This window comes from Urocitellus parryii, chromosome 2 (genome assembly GCF_045843805.1).
Source record: "Urocitellus parryii isolate mUroPar1 chromosome 2, mUroPar1.hap1, whole genome shotgun sequence".
NCBI lineage: Eukaryota > Metazoa > Chordata > Mammalia > Rodentia > Sciuridae > Urocitellus > Urocitellus parryii.
In genome coordinates this window covers 179,328,810-179,338,454 of record NC_135532.1, presented here as the reverse complement: position 1 = coordinate 179,338,454, position 9,645 = coordinate 179,328,810, and the positions used below count along the sequence as shown (strand labels likewise).

Sequence of the window (9,645 nt, the reverse complement as noted above, 5' to 3'; positions counted from 1 at the left end):
CATTTTCTTGCCTTGTCTTTTCATGTTGCTCATGTGTCTTCCTTTCTACCTCTGTGGATCCGAGGTGTTACTGTTTTTACCTTACAGGCTTATAGTGTCTCAGAAGGGTTACAATACCTCATCTTCGAGGGGAAGGACAAGTTAACAGATCCCAATATAAACAAAATACCACCTAATAACATAGTTGTTATTAAGATGTTTACATTTGGTCACAATGTACAGAAATGGTGAATTAAATTATTATCTACAATATAATTAGTAGGTTTGTAAAAGGGTTTACAGTTTCTGAGGGTGGACAAAGGACCAAGGGTGAGGTGAAGGAAGATATGATGAGGAAGTATGAGATGAGAATATAGAGTTATTCTACATTAGAAAGTGTGAAAGAGACATCTAAAGATGAAGGTTAATAGCAGGAGAATAGAGTGGTAGTAATTTGGGTAGATAAGTAAGAGGGAAGACAGTACAGTTCATAAGACAAACACACATATATTAAGAAAAATGAAAATGTTAAAATAGCAAAAATTGGAGAGAAAAAAACAACCAAAAAAAAAAAGAATATATAAGACAACTGTAATATACAATTCAGTCATTTCAGTCCTCAAAATCCTGACTCATGCAAAGTACTTATTTTCACATATGTTGGGGATGTAAGGACAGGAGAATAAAGAGGGATAAGAAAAAAAAAATCTCGAAGGAAGAACCAAGGATTGTTTGGTTGGAGATCAGTATCTTCCCTGCTTCTCTTGTCATCCAATAGGTGGGGTTGTCCTTAGTTTGTATCTCTGCCCTCAGGATGGTAGGGATTACCTGGGTGTGAGGGTTGGTCTTGGGTGCAGGGCACTTGGAGGTGGGGTATGGAACCTGCAGGTTCCCTTGGGAGACTGCACCTCAAGGATCTCCATTGGGGTTTGCTCTTGTGATGTGGGTGCCAGGTCTTATCTCCTCATCTCACCTGTAGACCTCACAATTCCTGCCCTCTAAATTAGTCTCTAAGGTGTATCTCTTTTACTCTCTCCCTTTCTATTTTCTAATCAGAAACTTTTCTCTCCAGAGGTCTTGTGTGTTGCACTCTTGTGAGTGTGCACCTGTCGTGGAGGGCTGTTTTGATTTGGTCAGTCACTCTGCTGAGTTAGCTGCTGGGGATTGGGGGGGGAGGGTTAGAAAACTATGGGTACCTGGCTATCCAGTGTTCCAAACAGGTAGTTGCCCCAAGTAAAGATGGTAATGGAGGTGACCCAAGATGGAGGCTTCTGCTTTCAGTGATGGGGTGTCGAGTCCGGTGGCCAGGCGATGGCACTGTGCAATGCATTCAGAGATGAGCTCTGTGGCGTGCAGTGTTGGGGCTGTCAGCTTTCTTCAGAGCCTCTGATGTCCCCAGGTGCAGGCAGGCTATGGCAGGCTATGGTAGCAGCTACTGCCATCATCCTGATGATGATAGCAGTAGCTGCTGAGTCCCAAGATGGAGGCGACCAGGGAAGCCTCATGTTAGTAGATGGAGGTCCACACAGGAGTGGTGGCCGGAGTTTCTGACTGTGGGTAGCAGCTGTATATCCTTTGTAGGAGTGGCGGCTGGGAATTCTGCACAGGTGCTGATATAGGTGGTCCCACTAACACACGTGGGAGACCTGCATGGGCAAGTAACATAGCAGCTGTGATTCCTGCACAGGATCAGCTGTGGAGGGGTCCTCTATCACTCTCAGCAAAGCAGTATTCCCACTAGTTGAGACCCAGGTCACAGAGCAATACAGAATGCTGCCTCCCTCTGGCCCACCATCTTTGATTCAATCTCACTTCTACTTCTTAAAAGAAATTTGCAAACAAGCATATTTAATTTGGATTTTTAATTTAGTAAAAGATCTAAAAAGGTAGAAATATAATTGAGTTATCTAAAACTATTTTCTGAATATAAAAATAATATTAGGTATACTATCATTTTGACTCTTTAAAAATCCATATGATTTAGATTAGTCCTTGTTGTTTGGGTATTATTTACAGCCATATAATGAAGTCCAAATTAAAGCCTGGCAAATTGATTGATGTTATACTAGAAAAATCAATAATTCACATTTTGATTTATAACAGTCATTTCTCATTTAATGATAATTTGAGTTTTATATTCTTAATGTATTCTTTCAGGCTTATATCTGTCTCCATATTAACCATGTTTATGGATTTATTCTCTAGAGATGCTATTTCCCCTGAAAAGTTTCATTGGTAATATTCAAACTTTCAGGGAGGATGATATTCAAAAATATCTCTGGCGTTTAATTGTTGCCTCATTTTCTCTATCTTACAAATGGCCCCATATCTAACTTTATGGGCAAGAACCAAAAGGAGGGTTCCTGCTGTGGCCTGTAATCTTCTTGTGTTTTAATTGTTGGAGATATAGAAATAAGGAGAAATGGATGATAGATATAAATTGCAAGAAATGCAATTTAAGCTCATTTTCTTAATAATTTTGCTCAAAAAATTTCTAAAGTCCTATACAATCAGGTAAGTATTGATAAGAGTTTACAACTAAATCATGTATTCTAAAAGCTTTTATTACAGATATCAATAATAAGCTTTCTGCTCTCAAAATCAAACAAAGGCTTAAATTCCATGCTAAATACAAATATGCCTGTATTACTGCAGCCAAATTTCATGCTTCCCAGTAAAATTTTTAAAAATTAGAAATCATCTGATGGATGTTTGACAATAATAATGGCTTCAAACTAGTGGGGAAACATCACAGCACCCAGAATACTTAAGAAAGCAGGTCCAATCTCATGGGCCCTGCATTTCTAGCTGATTGAATACTTTGTAAATTGATTGGCTCCCATCCTAAAACATGTTGAATCTTTCTATATGGTATGTTATTGAAATGATATGTTTGCTACTGGTTCTTTTTATATTATAACAATAGACTATGATGCCCTCAGATGAAGGATCCAGTGACTCAAAATAATTACCCCTCATCTGCATTTATAAATTAAAATGAGGTGGTAGCCTACAATATTTCTTTATCATTTAATGTTTGTAGGATCTATAATGATTTTTGTCCCCTCTTTTGTTCTAATATTGAACAAAAATTTATTTTCCATATTGATAATTTTTAAAATATATAATGTGTTTTTAAATATATAATGTACTTTCTATTTCACTGATTTCAACTCAAACCTTCATTATTTTATTTCTATTACTTATATTTAGGTTTCAGTTTCCTATTGATTTTTAATATATGTATGTTAAAATCATAAATTTCTATTTCATCAATGTATTAGTTACATTCCAAGAATTTTTCTAATTTATATTTATGCATTGCTTCCAATTGCTTCATAATGATACCTGTGTTCTTCTACTATATTATTGACCCACTCTCCCAAGAATGAGTGTCTTTGTTGTCTCCAATACTCTTATCACTCACGATAAATATTGCTTCAATAATTTCCTGTTATTGTGTACTTGTATTCATCTGGGCAGATGTAATGTGTAAATTGCTATCCCATGCCCAACCTGGAGAAGTTTTTTTAACTTTCTTAAACTTTTTGCAACAATTAAACTTTTATTCTACTCTGATGAAAACTCTTCTGTCCACTATTCTTTGGGACACCAGGCTAATGTATTTGTCCATGATAAATTACATTTTCATTTGCGTTTCATCAGTCTCTCCCTGTATATGGTAGCAAAGTCGTCTTTGACCTTGTTAACTGCTGCTGCCCTCCAAAATGCTTCTGTATTTTGAAATCCTATCTCTCCTATCAGGTTAACAAGTCAAGCATTATCTGAATTAGCCTTCTACCAACCAGTCTTTCTTGGCCACAGTATTTTATCCCAATGGAATTCTAAATTAGGGTTAGGATATTCTTTTACTTATTCCCCCAGTGGACTTCCTCCTATGAGTGGTGGGTGGTATGGTACTTACTCTCTTTTCATCTTCCTTTCGAGATTGCAGTAACTTGGATGTGTTCCTGTCCTAAAGGCAATGAATCTTGAAAAATAGTTAAATTAGTCAGATTTTCTCACTATAACAAAAGCCTGAGGAAAAAAATAAAGGAAAAAACATTTACTTTTGTTTATGGTTACAGAGGTTTTAATCCATGGTGAGCTGGCTCCATTACCGTGGACCTGTGGTTACCAGAGCATCATGGTGGAGAATATGTAGAGGAGTAGCCAGGAAGTAGAGAGAGGTAGGGGTCAGGACAGGATATAATCCCCCAAGGACCCACTATTTCTGATAAGAATCTACCCCTTTAATTTCCACAACCTCCCAATAATGCCATCAAATCCACTGATAAGGTAAGAGCCCTTATAATCCAACCACTTCCCCCTAAATCCCACCTCTGAACACTGCTTCATTAGGGACCAAGACTTCAACATGATTCCAGATCCAAACATTATTCCACCTCTGATCCCTAAAGGCCTGTGCCCATCCCATAATACAAAATGCATTTAGTCCATCTCCAAGAGTCCCTCAAGTCTTAAAAATCTTAACATTGCTCAAAAGTCTAAATTCAATGTCTCCTTTGAGATTTAAGGGAAACTTACCTGTGAGCCCCTGTAATGAATGAATGAATACAAGTTACATATTCCCAGCATACAATAGTACAGAATAAAATTCCCATTCCAAGAAGAAATAGGTTCATAAAAAGGAGGATTAGTACCAAAGAAAAATGGAAACCCAGAGGTAAACATTAAATGATGTAGCTCCTTGTCTGATAACTGGAGCATATAGTGGCTTTGAGATGTGGGCTCTAAATGGCTTGGTCAGTCCCATCTCTACAGTCTTGCTGGTTGCAGTCTACATGCCTTCTCTTTAGGCGGGCTCTGTTTAATGCCTGAAGTTTTCCTTGGCAGACAGTCTACACTAGTGGCATCTCGAAATTCCCAAGGTCTATACTGCAACTACAGATTCACTCTCACAACTTTATGCCTCACTCTCACAGCGACTGACTTCAGGGATTCTGACTCTGTCATATACTTTCTGGCCTTGCAAGCCTTCCTTGACTCCACTATTCTTGAATTCTGAAAAATTCAGCATCACAACAGCAATACCAAGGTCTGTTGCTAGTGGGAGCAATGTCAGGCCCCTCAGACAACAGCTGCCGAGGACTCTGTGTACCTGATGCCTGTGTTTTCTCATCACTAAAACAAAACCTGAAGAAAACAACTTGAGGAAGTATTTATTTTGGCTCCTGGTTTCAGAGGTTTCAGTCCATGGGTGGCTGGCTCTATCACTTTGGTTCTTAGGCAAAGCAGAACATCATGGCAGAAAGGCACAGTAAAGGAAAGCTACTCAGCTTATGGCAGTTTGGAAGGAAAGAGAGAGAGAGAGAGAGAGAGAGAGAGAGAGAGAGAAAGAGAGAGAGAGAGAGAGAAAACAGGGTCAGTGCTCAGATAGAATCCCGAATGGTTTGCTCCTGAAAAACCATTCCTTCAATAGGTTCCACTTTATACAGCTCCCAATGCCTTTAAATTACTTAGCCACTGATGAAATCAAAGCCCTCATGATCCAATCCCTTCCCAAAATTCCTACCTCTGAATATTCCTGAATTGGGTAAAAATATTCAAGAAGTGAGTCTTTGTGAAACATTTTATATCTAAACCTTAGTCTGAGCATGATGAAATTATGACAAAAAAAAAAACAGCTTCCCAGGTGGCCCTGTGCATGCAGTAAAGTCTCAAACAAATTTTCACTCTAAACCCTTGACTCTGAGTTGAATTGGGTCCTGCTGTTTCCTGAGATGACATTAAGGCATCTTTACTATTGTCTTTATGTGAAATATTTGATTTGTTCTTAATAATGGCAGTCTCTTTGGAAACTGCACTCCCTCAAGACTCATTTACACTCACTTTTCTGGCCAACTGCATGTTTTTAAAATCTTTCTGCTCTGGTCTCCTGAAGTCATGCAAGAATTGCCCATTAAGTTCCACCTACAAAATTTTAAGACTTCTCTAGCTTGCATCTCCAAATTTTTCTAAGTCCTCCTTCAATGCAGATCCAAAAGTTTCTAAACCACATGGTCAGATATAGTCACAGCAATGATCCCACTTCTTGGTACTTATTTTTTTGTTAGTTAGCTTTTAATTATTATGGCAAATAACTGAGAAAAACAAATTAGGAGGAAAGATTTATTTTGGCTCATATTTCAGAAGAGACAATACATGGTCCCAGCTGGTTCCATTGCCATGGGCCTATGGACAATCCATAACAATGAAGAGCAGAGCATCATGGTGGAGATTGTGTGGTGATGTAGAACTTCTCAACTCATGGCAGCTAGGAAGCAAGGTGAGAGGAGAGGGGGAAAGGGCCAGGGACAAAATATAATCCCCAAAGGCATATCCCTAAGGACCCACTTCAACTAGGTTCCATCTACTACAGTTTCTACCACATTTCAAAAATGCCATCAAATTATTAATCCACTGATGGAAGTTATAGCCTTCATGCATGACTCAATTACTTTCCAAAATCCCCTCATTTGAATATTGCTGCATTAAAGACCAAGCCTTCACTACATGAGCCTCTGGAGGACATTCAAGATCCAACCTGTAATATTAGCCCTCTCTGTATAGCTGCTGTCTCCAAATTCTGCTAATAACTCTCCTGCTTTTCAGTTCAGGAGTAGAAATAGCTCCTACTATTGATAATACTGTATTCATTTACCATCCCTCTTGGGATTATCTACCCTATTCTATACACAACTTGGTAAATACTTTAATTATTAAACCCCCTTCAATTACCTCATTTAAGCAGACCCTGTTGTTAATATTGAGAAATAAATGATGATGTAAATGAGTCTGATTTTAAGTCTAATTTACTTATCTAAAGGAGAAGTTTTATGACATAAATAATGGTTATTTTGCACAAAATTATTGTGCGTGGTACAATTCTTACACTGTTTCTTGTGCTTGAGATAAATTAAGAATATTTGAAGTAAATGAGTTTCTGGCAGTAGGAAGAGTTACTTGTACATCCTTAAATCATATTTGACTATAGGTTTCCCCAAGAGCAGAACTTGACACAATGACTTACTTGCAGAAAGTTTATTTTAGGAAGAGACCTTAGGAAACCAGGGTGGTAGAATTACAAAAATAAAATTAAAAAAAAAAGAGAGAGATTAATGCAAGGATGCATTACTGAGCTGACTCTTCTGTGAATAACTTGGACTAAATATCCCTGCAGGGTTTCTAACACAAAGAACTGTCAGTTCAAGACACTTGAGAGAAATTTTTGTCTCTGTTAGTCAACTAACAAAGAGAGAGAAGAGAAAGAAAGGGCTGGGAACAGAGGTACCCTTCCAGGGCATTACCCCTGTGATTTCCTTCAAACTCTTTCAGTTTTTACTGCCTCCCAATAGTCCATTCAACTGTCATGGATGATCCACTGATGAGGGCAGAGCCCTCAAGATTCATCAAATCCCAAAAACTTCACCTCTAAACATTGCTGCACTGGAGACCAAGATTTCAACACATGAGTCTTTGGGGAATACTTCATATCCAAACTGTAACCATCACCTTATTCCTGTCCCCCACAGGTCAGGCAGTATGGTATCTTTCTAGCTAGTCCAAAAAGACTGTCTGTTCCCATAGTGTCCTATATTGAGACACCAGAGAATTCTTAGGGCAGAAAGCAAGAGACAATTGTGTTGCTAAAATCAGGCACTGCAAATTTATATCTGAATACAACTGGTTGTCACAGCAATGGCCAGAAACAGAAAGTGGTGGGAATTTATATTCAGCATAAAATCTGAACAACACCTTACTCCACTCTGATTTGGTAATTCACACATTAGTGAAGATCAATAAATGCTCATTGTATGAAAACATACAAAGCTATTCTTTCACAATGTCTCTTGATGAATTCAAAATTGTTAAATTTTCATTTAAATAAGTGTTTTTATTTTTGAGCTAGGAATCTTGTTGGTCTTCCAAGTATTATTCTATGGGAGAAAATGCAATTTTGCTGAAGTAGACTGTGACATTATGTTGCCATAATTGTTATTTCTAAAACTTTATGACTACCATTAATTTTGTGGATTGAACCAAGCTTATATTTTCCATTTGTTTGATATTCTTTTTTAATTGTAAAAATATCTATGATTCTTACTGAAGAGCAGTGGATAATTTTTTAAAAACTAAAAAAGGATATTTATTCTTTCTCTTTTGCATTGGCTTATATCTAAATTCCAGGAGTAACATATAATTTAGTATATTCTTTTCAATTTTGTCATTTAAGTTTCTAAACCTCTGTTCTCTCCCACTTTATACCATAATACTTAGCAAGATTCAATTGAATATTATTAAGAAAGCTGTGTCACTAAATAAAAATAATTTTTTATACTTATGAAGCACAGATAAATATTTTAAATACAACTTTATTTAATAAAGCTGAACACTGTACAGTAATTATTTTTTCTAAAAGTTTACTGAAACAGATGGCTTTTAGATGCATGCTTTGCAGCAAATAATATTTATACTAAGAATCCTCACTAAATTTTATCTGAAAAATTAGGGAGAGTTTTTTTTAATTCAATCCCAGAAATCAGAATTGCAGAAATTATTGAACTCCTAAGACAATGGGAGTACTTAGTGCATTTTATATCAAGGCATTTTTCCTTTCTTTTTTCAGTATACAGGAATATCGGCCACACATGCACTACTAACTTGATAGTAAATGTATGCTTCCAGGCCTCCTTATTACATCTCACCCCAGTCCCCCACCTCCCATTGGTCACAGGTGTGACCACGTTTTAAATTTTATTCTCTTTCCCTTTCCCTCATCTGTTCAAGGTGTGCTACATTTGTTACACAAATTATAAAAAACTAACACAAGATGAGTCTGAATAATTCTATATGTAGTCAATAAACTAAACTTATAGTTGTAAAATTTCTCACAAGAAAACTTAAGGCCCAGATGCCTTCATTTTAGTGAATTCTATCAAATATTTATTGGAAAAAAAACTCTAAAAAGTACACAAACTCTTTGAAAACAAAGAAAGAGGGGTTATTCCCACTTTTTATGAGTTAGCATAACACTGGTCCTGAAATGTAAAGAATATTAGTTGAAAACAATATTATAGAATCTTCTTGTATTCTTTTTAATAGAGTGTTAGCCTTAAAAGAGTTTTACAAAAGTTTTTTTTTTTCACACAGAAAAAAAGTATGGCATAAACATTTCAGGATAATGATAAGTAGGTTAAAAGTTCTGAAAAGATAATAGCAAAATATATCATGTTATAAATATTATTATAAAATGCATCAATATTTGAAAATTAAGAGAGGCTGGCTTGGGAATTTGGTTCAGATCCACTTAATGAAAAGTAACTATGGAACTCCAAATCAAGATAGCTAATAAAAGAATGTGCTTGAAAATTAGATTGGGGTCTATTTAGGGGTTAGGGCATTTGAAGAGCTTTTTCATTATTTAAAAAAATTTACAGTAAAATTTTTATTTGGAAAATAAATACTTATTTGTTATGATTTTTCTCAAATTCTTTAAAATTTAATGTTTACAGGGGCTGAGATGGTGGCTTAGAGGGAGAATGCTTACCTCGCATGTGTGAGGCACTGGGTTCGATCCTCAGCACCACATAAAGATAAAATAAAGATATTTGTGTCCACCTATAACTAACAAAATAAATATTAAAAAAAATTTTAAAAAGAAAA

At 36.3% G+C, this 9,645-nt stretch overlaps 1 pseudogene; it reads left to right on the top strand.

The window, feature by feature from the left end:
• The first annotated feature begins 1,290 nt into the window (after window positions 1-1,290).
• LOC113176918 (dihydrolipoyllysine-residue acetyltransferase component of pyruvate dehydrogenase complex, mitochondrial pseudogene) overlaps window positions 1,291-9,645 on the top strand; it is a 46,773-nt pseudogene continuing 38,418 nt past the window's right edge.